Below are 20,389 nucleotides of genomic sequence, written 5' to 3' on the forward strand. Positions count from 1 at the left end.
CAGATTCTGGGGCTGGGCCGAACCCGAAAATAATCTGATCCAACACCTCGACGCCCCAAGAGTTGGTCGTGAACACGTTTGATATGATGATGCCGGAGGAGCAGGATGTGTGGAGGAGGAATCAGCATCACTGTGATTATTCATGATGACAGACTGATGACTGTGATCGCCTTCAACATCGAAAGGCCACCAACACACAGCCATCATCTCAAGAAGATCCGATTATTCCAAATTACAACATTTTACTTACACATACATTTTACTTCCCACTTCTCTCTGTGGCTTTGCCATTTTTGGCTTTAACTTTTATGACCCTGCAGCCTCTCAGTTCGTTAGTAGTTTTATTCAGCACGGACCTGATCAGCTTTGAAAGTTTCAGTTTTCTAAATACATCTACAGCCACTGCACACTGTGACTTGGGGGGGGTTTCAGAGTTCCTGACCTCACTTTGAAGGGAACAACACAGCCAACATTTAATCTACAATAATACTGTCATTGCTGTGATTATTGCTGTTTTTGAAGGGGGCCATGGGAACTTAGCCCCTGTCTTCATCAGCTGTTGTATTTTGATACACAACTAAGAAAAAAAGTCATCACAGCAGGACCAGTGTTCCAGGCCCCAGGTGCGTCTGTGGCAGCTGAGATCCCAGCATGCAGTGCTGTGCTGATGCTCAGTGAGCAGGACGGACAGGGAGGGAGCAGCTCTGTTCACACCTACAATCAGTTTAGAGTTTTCAATCAACCTAACCCAGATCTGCATGTCTTTGGACTGTGGGGCGAAGCCGGAGTACCAGGAGAAAACCCAGGCAAACACAGGGAGAACATGCAAACTACATATATAAATATAAACACCTAACCCGGCCGAACTGGGATTCGAACCGGCAACCACCCATGTCGACTAATTATACTGTTTGTTTGGACATGAAAGCCTTTTCTATATTTGCCGATCATTCATGACAGTGAAGGTGCCGTGGGCCTGTGCTTTTTGCTGCATCTTGGGATCATTATACAGAGAAGACATTAAATTCATGGTGCAGTTCTCATTTCCATTTTGGTGGAATGAAAAAGAAAAACATGTGGTCCCCCTGAGACCCCAGCAGAAAGGGAAAACCCCTTGGATGTGGTTTGGAGCAGTCCAAAGAGCACAGCTCAGCATAAACCCATTAGGCTCCAGTGTCACTGAAAAACACAGCTCATCCCATCTCACATGAGGTGCAATAACCATAAACCCATTATTACTTTATGCCCACAAATGCAACAGCAACCTTAGAAGGAAATCGAATGCAGACACCACAGCCTGCGTATTGCATGGTGGCCTCAGTGTGACCGAATGTATAAGCATCGATTTAGCATGCCGACTCTTTGAGCTTGTCCAGGACTGAACCTTTGAAATAAACTGTGAGCTGCGAGGCAGAGCTCAGCAGTGGTCATGCACGAGTTGGCCTTGGAGAGGACACAGGACCTGAGTGCTGGAGGAGTCGTCATTGAAAAGCTACGCACGGCTCGGCAGGTGGGTAAGAAGAGATCGCCTTCTGACTTTTAATAAATGTCGATGATCAGAAAGAGAATCTGATACTGCGGAAGCACATGAAGGTTCACAACTTTGGACACCTTATGGTCTCATGGATGTCAGAAATAGTTTAAGACTTTGATTTGGACTTTGTTGTTTTTAGGTTATCTTATTACTTCACTCAACAAAGGCACGTTTTCATCCCTGTCTGTTTATTAGTTTCTTTCTTTGTCAGCAGGATTGTGCAAAAATTGTAGAGCGAATTTCAATGAAACTAAGTGGAAGGGATAGAAAGAACTACAGACTTTAAGGTGTTAATGTCCAACCAAATGTCAGTTCTTCAAACACCAACATTATGTCCAATGCCTTTTTTATATTATAATGTTTTCATTGCTGTATTTAGCAGGGTTACTCAAAAACTAATTTTCACGGGATGTCGAGGAAGGGAGGGGCATGACCCATGGAAGAAACTATAACATTTTGGAGCAGATCCGGATAAGGAGGTTTGTTTTCCCTCTTTAACTTGGTCTGTAGTCTCCAAGTGTCCTGCTAGTTATTGCTCTGCAAAGTTTAGTTTACTGTGGTTTTGGTAAATAAAGGGTGGATGACTTCCTGCGTTGGCACATAATGTTTCCATTGGAGGTTGATCATAAGGTGTATATTTATCCACTATGGCTATAATGGATACTGTGCAGAACTGTGTACTTTCCCAGACTAGTAGAAATCACTAGTGTGTTGCTGTGTTTCGATTTGAACAGGATACAGTCTCCAAATGCCAGGCACAGAACCAGGAAGCGATCCATACACTGCAACGCTTTGTCTGATCATCGATGGAGCCGCTCGGCGTCGCGGAGCGAGGGAGTGAACCTGCACACGTTCTGCCACGGATCCTGTTGCATCCCGTGAAACTGGCAGCTCTGCTCTGGATCTGTCTCTGGTGGGATGAAGGCACGAGACCGTGACGTCTCCATCCTCAGCGTTGACAGTGTTGTGACTCGTCAACAATCCCCCTGCTAAACAATACGAGTGACGCCAGTGGCTGACAGCATCCGCTCTGGGACAAGTAAAAAGATTAAGATATAAAACTGCAGCATTAGATAATAGTTGTCATTTTGACAGAAAGAAAAAAAAAGGTTCAGTTGAGTTTATTTGGTGCTTTGCAGAAAATGTGCTTGTTTGGATTGTTGTTCTGTTTTCTGAACAACTTGATTGATCCCAGTTATCTCTGGTCACCCCGGATTCCTCCCACAGTCCAAAGACATGCAGACTGGGGTTAGGTTGATTGAAAACTCTAAACTGATTGTAAGTGAGAATGGTTCTTCGTCTTTTTATGTTGCCCCTGTGATGCTCTATATGACCTGTCCAGGCTGTATCCTACCTCTTGTCCACAGTCAGCCGGGACCCTTAAAGGAGAAGCATTATGGGTAATGGATGGATGGATCAACATCTACTAAAAACTGTAGATTAAACTTAAACCACATTTGGAAACAAAACAAAGTCATGGACCAACGTAATGCAATGTAATGCAATAGCTATTTGTCAAGTCTTTCAGTTAATCATAGGATTTACAAAGTTTTCTTCTTGTTATTGACTCTTGTTCAGAGTCAGGAACAGAAAGATGGAGACAGATGCGCAGAATTTGGTTTGGCTGAGATGATGTGAGGAAGACAGAGCTGTCGCGAGTAATGTGGTTTTTGTTTACTGCATTGTGAATACATGGTTTAACTGGACAAACACAACTCTCTGTAATTACACAGTGTGAGCACACACCCGTGGAAGTAAATACAAAGTGCGGACAACACCCTCTCCCTGTGTCTGTCTCAGACTCACATCAATAACAATCTCCCAGTCACTGTCTGTGACTCATGTCTCTGACCTATTCTGTGAGCAGGAGGCCACGTGGCAAACCTAATTACACACACAGACACACACAGTTGTGTCTCAATGACTTCCTGGAGACTGACACTAACCTAATCTATAGTTACTTCTTTCCTAACCCTAACCAAGACAGGTTCGACAGTGGTCATATTTTTCAAAGCTGTGCTGGAGATGTGCCTTTTCTGGACTTCATCACATTGTCACTGTTTGGCTGTTTCATGGTGCTTTGCTGTCGTGTTTAATGAACAGCTGTTGTGCAGATGCAATATGTTTCACATTGTTTGAGCCTTTGTTGAAGACATTTATTCTACTCGCCCTCTCGAGCATGCTCAGAACATTTGGTCTATTTCTCCTTTTCAGATCTAAAACATAATTGGGATTTTCTGTCTGTCATGTCGTCCATTTCTTGGGGAGCTTGATGTGTTTCTGTAGTGGTGCTGAACTCAGCTTCACTACTTTGACTTGACCTTAGAGGAAAACTTGCCAAGGGACGTCGGCTTTGACATGTCAGAGTCGTGCTATTATGCAGAGCTGGGACACTGTTATTGTGCTTAGAGTGGAGGAACATTTGCATAATAAATTAGGTAACACATAGTGGACTATTTAATGTGCCATTCAACGTAAAATCGGAACAGTATAGAACAGCAGCAGCTTCCTGGTGACTTTGCCCTGTAAAGTCCACAGTAAAAGTTGCAGGTTTCGGTTTGATCAAACTTCAAACCTGCAGTGGAACAGAAGGTGTTGTTTTCACAGTTAATCCCTTGGAGCATTTCACTGTGCGGGAGAGAAGGACGTCTCCTGACAGGCCGTGGGATGTGTCATCCATTGTCTCCACTGCGGGATGTTTGCTCAAACAGTGACGGCAGCTTTTCTCTTTCCATCTCTCCTTTATCAATCTGGTGAGTATATGTGAAGTCAGGCTGGATCTCCTGAGAACTCATCAGCTCGGGTGTCTTTTGTCCGGACACTTACACTGTTCCTCCTGCAGGGGGACGACGCTGCAACAGGAGACTTTTACTTTGGGTCATTTATCAAAGATTCTTTATACAAAACCAAGAATATGACTAATTCTGATTTTTGTATGATGAATAATGTATATGAATATATTATATTAACAAAGGCTAAACAGAATGACCCTTCCTCACTTTATCACAGGGCTGTAAATAATAATTATTTCCATTATTGATTAATTAGCTGATTATTTCCTTAAAATGTTGATTCAAATTTCTCACAGCCATGTGATGTGTTTTTACAAAATCCAAAGATATTCCTTTTAATATCAAGATGAAGAAAAGCATCAAATGAGCAAAATCAAGGTTGTATTGTCCGTATTTGTGCATTTACAGCAGTTGTGTATTAGCAGTGTATTAGTGTATTTGGTTGCGTAGTGTGTATTTGCAGTATTTTGCGCTTTCTGTTGTTTTTCATTTCAATCACACTAAAAACACAAAAACACACAATCACAACTCATCCACCATCAATCTACTTTTTATTCTATTATTTCTATAATTGGTTATTCATTCTATAGTTCTTTTTGTTTTTGATTTTAATCGCTAAAGTGGTGCTAACACGTGAAGAGAGCAGGCTGCTGTGTCTGTCACATGTCGCTGCAGGAGGCAAAACAGTCAGTCTGCCTGATCACGCCTGAACAATTATTAGACATAAATGTTTGAGCACACGGCCTAATGCATATGTATGCAAATGTTTCACACACACACACACACACACACGCACACACACAAACACAGCGCCCAGGGTCCCTACACCACATTTTCTATAAGAGGAACTGAACTTGAACATCAGGAGAGCTGTCTGGTCGCCCAAAAAGCAATCCCATCTGCCTCAGGTTCTCTTAATTATTCAGACTCTATCCATCCATCTATAATTTACTCTCTGTGCTCCTCCATCGAAAAGCTCTTTCTCACGTAGGGGCGGCTGAATTAGGCCGATCGAGGCGCCCCTCCATGTGACGAGAGCAGGAGGAGGAGGACGCGGACAGAAAATGGGAAGAAAATACAGAAAAAGAAAAACAGAGGAAGCAGAGAGGACGGGTGGTAGATGAGAAGCACCACAGGGAATTCCACCACTTACAAACTACTGTCAGCCATTTAGCCTCTGAAGTGACTTTTCACGACTGAAGTAGCAACAATTGACTAATGATTCCTTAAAAGATTTGTTTTTTACACATTTATTTTAGGCTCTCTGCAACTGACTCCTGACTAAGAAGTGGAGTAGGGCTGATACCGGCATTGGAAAGTATATTAATTAACACTGGCAATCTCAAAAAGCATTTGAAGAACCATCACAGGAAAGAGGATGAGGAGTTCACCAAGACGAATGAACTGCAGCAGCAAACTTTAGAAACTCCATTCAAAAATGCAATAAACCCAACAATGTCAGACCCAATGCAAGTAATATAATAAAAAATAATAACAGATTTATTTTTTAACCCAACTAAGACAGTAGTCTGAATAAGATGTTGCTGTATAAACAGCATTTTCTGATTACCTTAACCTGAATAAGGTCAAATTCAGAATGACCAATAGGAGTATTCTGATCTTAGTCTCATTATGTAGACATGTACACGTCTGTATAACTGCTTGACGAAGCATGGCTCGGGTGTAAACAAGACGGAAGAATAGAAAGGAGTTGTAGCTTTTGCAAAATTAGGAAGAGAACAACCAATATGGTAACGTCATATATTAAACTATTTCAGGTTGGGATTTCAAAACTAACAGAGCAGCATTGGGTGTTATATGGTGTGAGTCATAACTGGGCTATGCTCTGTAACATGTAAATGGGAATATGAATGGAATGTTGTTTTAGCAGCTCACGTAAACATTATAATTGAAATAATGTCTTATTCAGAATAAGGTCAATAGTCGGAATACTGGTGGAAATAATGTCACTGATAGCAATCATCACTTCTATACAGGGTTAGTAGCATGCAGCTGTTAAAATAAATACGAGTCTTTAAATTGCACCAGTATCGGAAGAGGAATTGGGAAGGGGAAAATTGGAACATCTCTACGTTAGACATGTGATGAAGTGAGGTGGAGAGGAACTGAGCGACCGGATGGAGAGGAATGTTCAATACCTCAAATACGACGACACGAGAGTCGAGGAGAGGCTGTGGTTTCAGCTTCATCCGACAGTGATGGACAGTGAGGCCGGAAACTTCTCCTAAAGAGATGTGTTTATAGTCCGCCCTGAAACGAAGGGATCTGCTGCCTGTGTGGTAGCAGCTGAGCTGAGAAGGTCATTCCTCCATTGGGGAGTCATTGTTCCATGAACTATGATTACATTTGCTGATTAAATTATGGGCTCCAGGTCTTTAGAAACCACTGAGCTAAATCAGCAACACATTAAGATTATAATTAATGAGAGCCACATGATGCTTCGGTCGGACCGAGCTGCTCATGTAACCACGCAGCACTCGAACAGAAGTACAGGGAAAACCCTACTGGGTCGTCACTGTCTTCTTCTGCTACACCTGAGGGATCGCATCTCATTGTGATGTGCTGGTGGAACAGCTTCACTCAAAGTGGTTCCTGCTCTTGCGTTGCTGTAGACCTTTGAATAAACCACCTCGTAAGATACAAACACAAAAAAACAAATTCCAATAAGTGCTAAACAATGACAACAATACAACACTGACAAGTAAAAAAAGCATTTTAGTTTTCTACGGCTTGGCACAAAAAAATAAGTAACACTTCATCCAGCACTGCTTCAGGCTGCTTTTGTTGGTTTGAGCATTTTAGTTTTCACATTTAAACTGGATTTTGTGGCCTGAGAGAGTTGATCATTACTTGGAGAACTATTTTCTTTTCTATCAACGTGGTGCCTGATCTGGAATTGGTTCCGCGCATTTCCTCGGCTCCAACCTGCTGGTCCAATTGTTGACACCACTGACGTCAGTGGCCGTGGGAGAAGCTACCATGAGAAATTCTCCATAATTTAGAGAAAACATGAGTGAAAGCAGCAGCAGCAGCAGCGAGATGCATTGTGAAACCTTCCCATGTGAGATGTCGTCAGACTTCAAAAGTAAATTTATAAAAAGCAGCTGCATTCTGTCAGCCATGATTTCTTTCCAGTAGAAATCACCCCAACGTCTGCTGCACAACATTCTTCTTCTTCTTTTGAGGTCCATCGGTGGTTGGCACCAGCAGGTGTGGGGTGAGGACTATATAACCTTTAGTTCTCAGCCAATGTTACCCAGGAAACGAGGCGATTCGGTCAAAAAGTCTGAAAAATATTCCAAACTGATTCTGATGCTGAGATTGAGAAACCATACTCAAAATCTGGGGCGGATCTGGATCAGTGGGCGCATCCAGGAATTTTTAAGAAACTTTCTTAAACATTGAGAGATAAGGTGTTGTTGGACATTTTAGCTGATTTCTCAGAGATGTAGATGTATTTCATGTTTCCTTTGTACCGGACGAAGAGTGTTTAGGACTCTCTCCTCTTTGGATTAATGGGATCTCATCAAGTGTCCCAGTGTTTCCTGTCCTTTTTCTGAAAAACAGATGTAGGGGAAGGTCTGGTTTTCTTATAATGCAGGTCGTCATCTATACACGTCAACACTGAATCAAATGGCTCTGACTCAGGAGTAACACTGGATATGTTGACGTTTGCCGCTTGATAAATAGCACTTCTGTTTTGAAAAGACTATTAAAAATGCACAAACCCACAAAATATTTTTACAGTATGTGCAGGATCATTCTTGCTAAAGCCTCATGTTCACTAATTCAACGTGTGGATAAATCTAAGGCCTGACAGGTGCTAACTCTGACTATGATTGGACAATTGTTGTTTGGGGGAGGGCTTTATTCAACAGTAAATTCAGGGTTAAATGGTCGTGCATGACATGCAATCCTCCTCCTCACCTATAAATCCCCTCATGCCCTGGTCCCCCAGTACCTGTCTGATAGGGTACTTATAAGTAACTGGTCAGGAGGTAGAGCGGGTCGTCCGTTAACCAGAAGGATCGATCCCTTACATGTTCATTCTGAAGTGTCCTTAAGAGAGATGCTGAACCCCAAATTGCCACTGACATATGAATGTTTGAATGGAATAAAGGAAAGCACTTATGTGTGCTTGAATGGGTAAATGTGACTTGTACTGTGACGCACTTTGAAAGTACTGTGTACATTCAGCACCCAGTGTTCACATCATGGCTGCCATTTTAATGCATGACATGTTGACTTTTTCCTTCCCAGCACAGAAAGTCCTTCTCGTTCCACCTGTGGTGAAAACGACTTGTCCTGTTGAGACACACGCTGGAGCTCTGCTGCAAATGAAAATACCTCCATTACACTGACATTGTTGAAAACCAGGTTCGATTTATGAATCAATTTGTCACCATCAAAGGGCGTCAAAGCAGAGCCGACAGCGGCCAGTGGATTTTCATTTGTCATCTCAGGATTGTCTCTGTGTTGATAGCAGCAATTCTCCCTCTCTCACATTCACTTAATTGCTTTTTCTTTGTCAGAAATGATAATCACTTGTGTGCGTCGGTCGCTTAACGATTGCGAGAGAAGTGAAACTGAAGGAAAACAAAAGCCTGTCTCGTCTAAAGGTTAGAGAACCAGCAAGTTTTAGGCAAGGGACAATACCTGAATATGTCAGAGGTAAATGTCAGTACTGGAGACAACATGAGGTTTGGACAAGGCAACGGTTTTGTGACAATTAAAGTGAAATGCGCGTAAATGTATTTTTTCTTTCTCGTGTATATTTGTTCTTGGAGACAAAGACCCCGGAATTATTGTTATTCTCGGAGAGATAAGCCTCGGCATTGGTTAGATGTCTGGCTTTTTATCTCGGCGAAGGCTGGTTTGTTAATTGCCTAGAAAAAAACAACACAAGCTGAGTAGGAACGTTCAGAAATCAAACTTTAAATGATTATTTTATGCTTATGCCTTAATGTCCCTGAGTGACATCATTCAGTCAGAAAGAAGCAGGACAATGACTCACTCTGCTCGCTGCTTCTCCTCCTTGTTTGACAAACCTCAGTGTATCAGAAGGGTTAGGTGTGACTCTATGAACTGAACTCAGACCCAAAGATCGCAATAATGAGATATTCGAATACATCCCAAAAGGGGGCGTATTAATCATCTTGTGAAGGTTGAAAGAAAAAAAAACGTTCTTTTTATTTGCTGTTTTTTTTTTGTATTACACAAAATAACAAAAATCATGTGTTTGCAGAAATGACAGTGGATCATTTCACAACTTTACCCCTTCTGTGTTACTGGCACTTTGTTTCCTGCTCTGCCTCAACCCAGGTAACCCTGCATCATGAATCTTGCTTTGAGTCATGAGTGGCAGAGGTTATTTTCAGCTTAATAACACTTAATAATAAATGGCACCCTGTCGTGTCTCCAGCTTTTCTGTGAACTAATAACGTCCACAACTGTGCGGCTCTGCACATTTTGTCTGAATGAGCCATGATGGATTCGATTAAAAGAGAAGAAAAATGAAATATGTAAATGTGAAGGAAGAAAAGCATTTCCCAGTTTTTAAATTCGCTGTCCTCGTTCCTTAATGTGCTGAAGACCCAGTTAAGAGATGCTAGTTAATTACCTGCTGTACTTTTAAACTTACTTTAGTAACTTTACCACTACTCCCAGCAAACCTGGATGAGCTGGGATGTTTCCAGTCTTCATTATCAAGCAGCTGACATGTTTCTGCTTTAGAGGAGTGTCTGGTCTTTAATGAAGTATTGATGTTTTATAAGAAGTTGTGCCAACGAATCAGAGCTTATCCAGAGGATTCTATATGGAGATGCAAAGACTTTTAAAAAGGCAGAGATCTATAGTCTCACAGAGTGCACACACAGACACACACGCACACACACACACGTTTCACTATCCCTGTAATAATAAAATAATAAAAGCAAGTCTTAACCCAAAAAAGCATTGGGGACCTCAATTTATGTCTCCACGGGTTAGTGTGTCCCCCCCACAAAACACAATATAAACACAAGCCCTCACAAATACACACACACGAACACACAAACACACACACAGTAGTCTGATACACACAGCTTTTGTGTTTGGGTTCGGATGATGTCACTGGATATGCTGGATTCACTCGGATGCTACTGCTGCAAAACAGACACTTGTACACACACACACACACACACAGTCCCACTCACACACCCTCACACAAACCCCAGGGGTCCCCTGACTGGCCTGGTTCAAACAGCAGCTCTACTTTCCCACGCTTCCAAACTGGAGCAGACTGTCCTGGAATAAGACACCGTGGAATATTGTAACGCTGGACACACCATTGGAATAAAGTATCCCATGTCCAGACTGTTATGTCAGTCCACTGGACACACACATTCCTACATGGAGGTCTCACTGATTGTTTTGTTTGTTTGTAACTGAGCAGACGTAAGGATCAGATATACTGTACCTGCAGCCTGATGGATTACATGTAAACATGGAGACACGTTCATGCCTCCTGCCTTAATCCTATGAACTCAGTCCAGGCTCTGGTTTGCCCTCCTGTTGCAGTGTCTTTTGATTGAGTTGGACGGCTCAATGTTGATATCCAGCATCACTGATGCCTCGGGGCAACGCAGGTGGTAACACTTACAAAGCGCTGCGTATTGTGTGGTGTTTTGCATCGTTCCCACCGAGCGGCTCAGGGGCTGAGCAGAGGTGTGTGTACACTGGTGTTACATGACACGTCCTCTGGGAATGAATTCATTTCCTCCTGCAGCCTGTGTGTTGTTGGCATCTGGCCTCATGCGAGAACCCTCAGCTGTCCTCTTCTTCTCTTCTGCCTCCATCTTCTTCCAACTGTTGCTCTGTGTGCCAGGGCTCCTCACTACATTATGAACTGATTATAGCTCCACTGGCCTCATTACTGTCAGAGGTGGGCTCAAACAGGGTAATAATCACAATAATAGCCGTCTATTACTGGGCCATTAAAGAAGATGACTTGCCCCCTCTGCTTGGTAACCAGACATTCAATGAGCTGAGCTACAGCGGGTTTGTGTTTTTTGGCAGTGAGGTACAAAATATCCTTAAATGTCATGCGCCTGCCAACGCACAGTGACAGACAGACAACTGTGTAAATGTGTACACATTAATACACTCTGAACATAATCCCTTCAGCCATCTCCACAAACCACAAACCAGTAGGAACTCTGGTGTTGGCTTTAGCCCCATTAGCTTGGTGTCAATCACAGATGCCATGTTTCTGGGTCCCAGAGCGCACATCACATTTATGCCTGTAATAAGCAGCTGCTGCTCTGTTTAGTCAGTTCTGATGTGAAATGGAAACTGTATTAATAAGCAATGTACACTCTGACGTCCATCCACTGAACGTGCAGTCTCCTCCCAAATGATGTCTTTGAGCAAAACTTTTAGAGAAAAGTAGTGACCTTATTAAATGGATGAGGAACTGGGGACATATGCTGATTAAGGTCCATGTCTTTTACCTCATGACAAAAGCAAGGGTGGTGCCAAAGAAAAGGCTCCCTGGAAGCCTGCTGCAGCCTGCAAGCAAGCTGAGGGGTTAGATGACTGCTGCACAGACTGGAGACTAGAAGACTACGGAGCAGGCTGCAGGCATACTAACCCAAACCTTGACATCTTGGAAGCAGGCAGAAGGTCAGCGACCACTGGAACATGTTGGTGGCTATGCAACTGGGTGACGACGTGTGGTTAGCAAGCTGGGTGAAGGTTTGTAGGTTGGAAGACTAGTTGACTAGCTGGGGACCAGGAATGTTTAAAAAGTCCTGAGGTCATTCAGCTCAGATTCAGATTTCTTCATCCAAGGTTCATGTCTTTGTTACATCTGTTTACAATTATGCAATCTGAACATCCTTGTCATTCAAACTTTATATCTAAGGCGAAGACTTCAAGCTATCCTGCGAGCCGCTTCTTCTTCTTCTACTTCTATTGTTTAATACTGTCTCAACTTCCGGTAATTGGTCTGAAAGTCAGAACTACACACTCCAGTCCCCTTAAATGAACATGATCCAGATCAGTTCTGTTCTGAGTAGCTATGAGTTTGTGCAAGACGGTTGAACACCCCCCCCCCCCTCCTGCCTCTAAGCCTGGAGCTCGGACATGAGGATGTACTTTACAGTTTTATATTTTTTCCTGTTGCCTACACCAGGTAAGTAATTTTTTTAGTATTGGTAGTCGTGTTAGTAGTAGTAGTTGAAATGATCTGACGTTAAGGCAGGAAGTTGGAGCTGAAAACAACTCGGCTTCAGTCTTATGAAGGATTCAGAAGGCTGCTGCTGCTCTCACATGTCAGAGATAATGAATGTTACTTTGAGTCATGAGTGGCAGTGGTTATTTTCAGCTTGATAACACTTAATAATAAATGGCACCCTGTCGCGTCTCCAGTGTTTGTGTGAACTAATAACGTCCACAACTGTGCAGCTGTGCGTGTCTGAATACACCCTGATGGATTTGAGCACAAGAGAAGAAAAATTAAACAAACGAAGGAATTTCCAACGTCTACAGTCAGTAAAAGATTCAGAGAGACAGACGAAATTTCCAGCTGCTAATATTTCACCAGTCGGACAGAGACAAGCACCCGTCACTTGACCTGAGGGACATCAGTATCTCACTCACTTTCCTCTGTTAGAAGACACATATTTGAAATGTCCAAATAACGCCAAATAAAGTTTTAACGCTCGGTTGAGATGAAGAAGTTTGATGTATCGCAGAAGACGAAATGGAACAAAAGAAGTGAAATGGAAACAGATGGTTTCAATAATATCTTGCGTCCATTAAGCATGAAGAAGTGAAGACGTCAGATGTGTCTGTAGCAATGAGAAGATGGGAACTTTCCCCCCATTTAACACATGCAACATTTCCATCATGTTTTCCACATGGTTTTTCGTCGTCTGAGTTCTGCCTGTAGCTCTTTGATCACCTCTTCTTCTCCTACAGTGGTTCAATGGATTCAGCTCCACCTGAATGTTTATACAGCAGGAGAGGCGGTGATTCGAGAAACTCAAGTTTGAACGAATTTGACAAACAGTTCCTATGTTGCAATGTACACCACATGACATTTCCTAGATGCTTTGATGCAGTGAGTGTCCGATCAGGGCGGCTTTGCTTGCTCGGGTCCTGGATCTCGAGGAAAACTGCTTAAGACGGTCTAATTCATTTCTAGACTGCATATTTTGAATTTGAACAGGTCATTACAGTTCGAATGTGAACCCATCCCCTCATGTTGGAATGTTTGTTTGAATTTCAAACTAAAAAGGGACAGCCCTAACACAGACACAAAGCTGCAGTCGTGAAGTTGTCATGTGGATTTATTTATTAATGTATTATGACTTTTAGTATTTTTCAAAGGAATTGCACTTTGATCCCGAAACAATTTAACAGCTCTTTTTTTATGTTTTATTGTGTTATTGCCGATTTTTATTCTGTATCTTGGCTTTGTTGTATTGTTTTGGTTCTGTACTGTTGTTTGCGGCTCATCCAAATCCTGTTTTTCCACTGGTCAAGAAACTCAATAACACCCACTAACATCTGGCTTTTGTCTGCAATGGGAATGGATCAGAATTCACTCACAGGTCAAATGACTCTGACATGAGTTTAAATCTGCTCTGGCTCCGATCAGCAGTGTTGGAAACCTGATACCTGGGTGAAATCGCTAATTTGGCAAGACAGCGAGGTGAGAGAGCGCGCCAGTTGTCGGTGCTTTTTAAACATTGAAAGTGACGCACCAGGGACAAAACAAATAAAGGAAAACTCCTCTACTGCCAATGGGGAAAGAGTCACCTACAGCTGAAGATATAAAATCCAGTCTCTCTCCGAGCTGACAGGGGTTTCCCCTGTAAAACAGCAAACACCTCCTCACAAGGAGAAATTCTCATGACCTCTTGCTTTTATGTGATCAGCTGTGAGCCATTTGTCAGGATGTTTCACTGAGAAGCTTTTTTTTCTCCGCTTGGTTTCAGTGGGTGTACGGTGTCATGATAGCACTATGAGATCAGTGGGAACAGAGAGTATAAACTAAACTCCTGGTCTTTTCTTCTTCATCTCTCATGATGCCAAAAGACACAGGAACATGTGGAGTTCCGCTTTCAGCTAAAAGAAAAAAAAGGTTTGCTCTTGAAATGTTCGTCTGTTCATCTGTCACTGACCAGTTTGTGATTGATGTTTGGAGAATGATGCATCGCGCCATTGCTCTCCAGGATTTTCACAATTAGTCTAAAATGTCAACTGCTATATCAGCGGTAGCACAGACACCATAAAAAGAGGTTTGGTCCTGCAAAATGTCCTTTTCTCTGTTCCATAACGGGCTAGAAACTTTTGACATTTGCACAACTGATAAGCTGAATGGCTGGCTGCATCGTTCCCAGGATGTCGCTCCGTCCTCTTGGGTTGATGGCAACTTGGATTTCTTTTCTTTTAGTGCACACCCGGAGCAGATTGGAACAGACGATGGAGTCGGCACCTCGGGCTCATTAGTTTGAACAGGATGTGGACCGCAAACACAGGACCAGGACAGATGGGTGCAGCGATGGAAAAAAAGATTTGACAGAGGAGACACCAGCTTTGAGAGCCACCATTTGGAAGGATTCAAACGAGGTGCGAGGCCGTGCGAGGTCATGCAAAACCTGACAAAGTGTGGAGCAGCGTCATGGCGGCGTTTAGCCGATGTAAGGACATGGTTGTGTCTGCTTAAATCACTACGAGCTGCAGGAGAGCAGAGGGTCCCATCCCAAATTAGGGACAGATCACAGATCCACCCTGCTGGCCTTTGAAGTTGGGTATAACTGGAGAGATGTTTTTCCCAGTGGACAGCGAGGAAAATTAAGTGAAATACATACTGTGTGTTAACTGCAGAGTGTCCTTTATTAGTAAAGCACCCAGTGCTCTGTCACCACTGTGTTTGAAGCTGCAAGCGTCTCATGTTTTACACATATTCTGATAAATGCCGGTCATGGGAACCTTATTACGTGCCATAAACTGGTACTTGGAAAAGTCCTACAGTAACCACACACATTTAAATCAGGTGGCTGCCCCATCAAACTGTCACATAGCTTTCTTCATTTCTCACAGCAGGTGTTGGGGGATGTCCCAGAGAAATATTCTGTACTTAAAAGTGCCGTGTGTAAGATTTAGTGACATCTATTGAAGTTGCATGTTGCAGCTGAATTCCCACTCACCTCACCCTCCCCTTCCAAACATGAAAGAGAACCTGTGGCAGCCTTCAGTTGTCATAAAAATCCAAAAGGTTTTGTCCAGTTTAGACTACTGTAAAAATATGGGGGCCTCCGTAGAGAGGACCCGGTCCCTATGTAAATATAAAGTATTTCAATATAAAAGGGCCCATTCAAGGGTAAAGAAAACAACATTTTTTACAATTTAGATGAAACACACTAATGAAAACATCACTAGGATTATTTGATGTTAAATTTCTGCGAATAGATCCCTTCACCCAAATCTTACACACTAGACCTTTAAGCCTGAGTGACTCAAATATCGGGCCTGTTCACAACTGCTATTAACATGTGTCGGTGGTGTTCTGATCACAAGTGGACAGATCTGAGTGCGTCACTTCACACCAGGCAATAGAGTGTGTCTCCACACGTGTCTCCAAGGCCAACATGTGAAAAACATGCTTATTCACAATGGGCCTCAGTCACAAACAAAATCTGGGCTTAAACCGTGCGTACGATGTTGACGCACAAATCCGGGATTCATCAATATGTTCTTACCAAAATTTGTTCGCAGAGTACGAACAAATCTACAACTTCCTCTGACCATGCGTACGCTCAAATGGTGAAGGCCCGGTTGTCCTGGAAAATGTCAACACACACCCTTTTAACTAAATGCAGAAATATATAAATAAAAAAACCCAATAATTTTATTAACTAATGCATTGACCAAATGTATTATATAACCATGAACTTGACGCTCTTTCATCCTCATCATTTATTGTCATAATTAAAATCTTCAACTATACCAGTTGAGATAGTTTAATTAGTTTACAATAGAGCATATAAAACTGTTCATATTGAAATGTAACAGTTTTGGCTTTCGTTAAATTGTTTATTGGCTTATAATTGACAGTATTCACCTGTAGTGTCTTCCCTTAAGTACAGTAAATAAGCCTCTATGCCATAACTTATTACACCTTGGCACCATCACGTCTCGTTCCACTGTTGAAATTTCTTCCTCGTGTCAGATGGTCATCTCGCTGGAGCTGTTGGTCCAAGTATTTCAAGTGTTTTCTTAAAAGACTAAAGTTACCTGCATGAGATAAGAACAGAGTATCTGATAAAATAAATTGTTTTTCAGTTCAGTGAAGGAAGACACACTGGAACATATCATTAGCCTTAAAAACTCATTTTGGGATCCATATGCTGCTGATCTACTTGGAAATACAGTGTAACAAAAAGGTATCATTACAAATCTGAGGCCATGTTAGATTCCAATCCCAGCAAATATCAGTGGAACAGTGATGATGTGTCTCAACCACGACATGGACAGAACATTGGAATCGAGAGAATCCGGTAAAATCATTATTGAACTAATGTGAGGAAAGATGTGACTTGTAGGTTTGGTTTGACTTCAGTCTGGAAATATTTGTTCACAGATGATCACATTGAAAAACCTTTTAAAACAGTAGGAAGAATTTCTCCATTCAGTGGATCTGTTCATTTATTTCTCATATAAAACTTTTACCATTGTCTTTATTGCTCGTGAAATGGCTGCAAGCAAAAATACATCCTCTCCCCGTAAAACAAACATCTGGGCTGATACCTCCTCATGCTTTTTATTAAGGCTACGAACATGTTGTCATGTTGTATGTAGACCAGTGGTTCACATGTGGTAACACTTTTAAATGATTTGGTTAGTTTGGGGAATATTTCATGGCCTTGCACTTTTAGCCATTCCACTACGTTGCAGGCTTCACCTGGGTAAATAAAGGATACGAAGGATTTTATTATTCATTTCCTAATGTTTGATACGAGCCGAGCATCAACCCACCTTGAAGAGAGGAGTGATAACAGAGCAGAAATAACACTGTGGGGCTCCTGCTGATGAAAGGTTCAGTGATTAAGAGCCTCCGCTTCCCTCAGAGCAGCTGTTCTGGAGTCTGTTGACTGCAGCTCCTCGGTGGAAACTGGTGCATCAGATGGAGTCAGTGGCCCTGTTCAGACCTGGTACTAACATCCGTCCTCAGAGATCCGATCATAAGTGGTCAGCTCTAAGTTCCTTTGTTCACACCTGGCAGTAGAATGCGTCCTGAATGTGTCTCCTGCGACCACTTGTGATCGGATCGCACTTCGCTGCTCTAAAGGCAAACACAAGGCTAAATGATGTGGTTTTCACCCTGTCTGAGTTCACAGATGTGAGCAAGAGTAAGGAAAATATAAAAATATAAATATGTACAAGGATTAAGGACGGATTAGATGTTGGATGTTGATACCAGGTCTGAAGGGGTCTAAAGAATTAAACTGTTGCAGATTGTTGCAGATCATCTGTTTTGTTTGCCCTTGTAAAATGTTGCATATCAGATTGCATTAATTGGAATATTTAGAATAGCCTCTGATAGAAAGATAAAAATCTCTTGCAGAAACTTTTCTTAGAATTAATTTTAAACGGTTCATCTTGTTTGTTCAATCTCGTAAATCAGCAGAAGGCAAACTTTCCATAAACTTTAGCAGAGAAGTGCCGGTGATAATGGTGGTGATGTTTCAACCATGGCAGAATGTCCTGGGGGGACATTCAGATGGAAGTCAACGTGTCCTTGTTTGTTGGGACAAAACAGACACATATACGTCAGGTGTGGGAGTGGGAGATTCGAGCTGTTTTTCAGTGGTTGAGAGAATCCACATAAAAAAGTCTCAAAACAACAGCCAGGAGTGCATGTGAACACCGAGAGAGCTTCTTCTTGCTAATGCACTTTTCATGTGAGTGACGGGGTCAAAGCTCCACGATCGTCCTCCTGTGCAAAAACATCAAAATGTTTATCTGAAGTTGAGGAGTTTAGTCGACAACTTCAAGTGATGGTTTAGTTCTCTAGTTTAGTGCTTTAGTTCCCAGAAGTAAAAATAGTTTAAAAACACTAGCTTTGGAATATACTTACTGGATTTATCAAACTTAAACTGTTGAAGCCTCATATTAACTTATAAATAAGGACATTCACTTGATCTGTAGGTTTTTAAATAGCATTTGTCTCATCAAAGCAAAACAGAAGTATATGAGCTGCATCCACAGTTCCATAAAGCTCCATTGCTCCATTCAACATAATGACATCTTCATTACACATTTTGAGTTAATACTTTGAAAGCTGTGGCCGCCCACACTGTCCTGTATCTGCGCCATAACAACATTATTTGGGTTTAATCTTTAATTTCCTCTTCGATGTCAGTTCCTGCTGCACAGAGTCGTCACAAACATCACAACCCCAGCCGCACTTACCCAATCGAGCCATCCAGACATGATGGCCAAATTGGCCCCAAAAACGACAGTGTGACCCTGGTGTTTAGATTGGATAAAAGCCTTGAAGGACTTTCTCCAAACAGGATAAACACAGAGGGGCGAGTGTTTATCTGAGTCCGGCGTTCTATAAAATGAGAGAGCGAAACCAGGGAAACGTTAGAGATGTTTTTTCTAGCGACTGGAGTGAAGGGTTTTATATATATGATGTTCACTGCCACCATATGCCACACCCCCCCCTGGATCTGCTTCCTTCATCGACTCTCAAAGATAATGGGTCCGTCCTTGGCTCACACCCCACATTTCTACCAAGTTTCAATAAATTCTGACGTTGTTTTTATGTAATCCTGCAAACAGACAGACAAACAGCTGTGGCGTGGGAGGTAGAGTGGTATTGGCGACTCTGTTGTGCAGGTGATAGATGGGTTTACAAGGTTTGTTGGAGCGTGTCCACCTGGGTGGTAGGTTTTTACCAATCAGAGCTATAGACGTATCAGTCATAAACATGTGCAGGCCCATCAGGGACTCACATGCACTAATATGCACAAACACAAACACGGTATTGTCATGGCCTGGTTACTAAAAGGACCAGAGAGGCTCGGATCAATGCACACAGAGGGACTGTGACCTTAAATCTCTGCTCACAGGAACATTACTACACCAATCTTTACATAGAACAGTTTCAAACTGCTGTCTAATGTTTAAAACCTCATAAAACTTTTAATAGCACCATAGCTTAGCTCTGTTGGATGTCCTGTTCAATTACTGGGTTTTGCCGAATGGTTGTGCAGCTGAACAGTTACTTAAAACCACACATCCGAGATGTCAAACACGCATTGAGTCATTTCTTCCTAATTTTCTTCAACACTGGAGTGATTACAAACAGCAGCTCCAGCATGAAATCAGGCTGCTAACCATTATTCTTATTATTTTTGTCACTTTGTTTTTCTATTAACTTAGACAGAGAAACATCAATTTTCCATAACACACAGCTTCTCTCAGGTCTCACGGGATGAACGCACCCCTGGCAACAAATTACACATTGTGCATGAGAATTCATGTAATATATTTGTGGGCCAGATTTATTAAAGCTGAATAAGACTTTTGTGAACAACTGGTAATCAGAGGATGTTAGTGCCAATTATGCTGAATCATGCTAAGAATAAAAAGCAGCGCTCAATGTTCACTCTGAAGAGATGAGTGGAACCAGCGACTGCAGCTCTGGGTGAAGTTCAAGCAGACACCAGTTCAACTCTTATTGGAGAGGAAACTTTGGATTATCTGTTATGGAAAGACTCAAAGAATTAGTCTCGAAATATGACATATTTTTATTACTAAGATCTTGCAAACTTTTGTATCAAAGCCGTATATCCTATGTGCCAAAGGCCTCCATTAAACCTTACTATTTAAAAACATGCCGACTTTGCACATTGCGAAGCTATCGCTGGTAACATCTGCGTGATATCCAATAAGGTTTCGCAGTTTCTCAAGAAACAATGAGAATTTTTGGATCATTATATGAGAGTCCACATTTTATTTTTAGCTGGTTTAAAGAGAGAGC

This window comes from Hippoglossus stenolepis, chromosome 19 (assembly GCF_022539355.2).
Source record: "Hippoglossus stenolepis isolate QCI-W04-F060 chromosome 19, HSTE1.2, whole genome shotgun sequence".
In the NCBI taxonomy this organism is placed as follows: Eukaryota; Metazoa; Chordata; class Actinopteri; order Pleuronectiformes; family Pleuronectidae; genus Hippoglossus; species Hippoglossus stenolepis.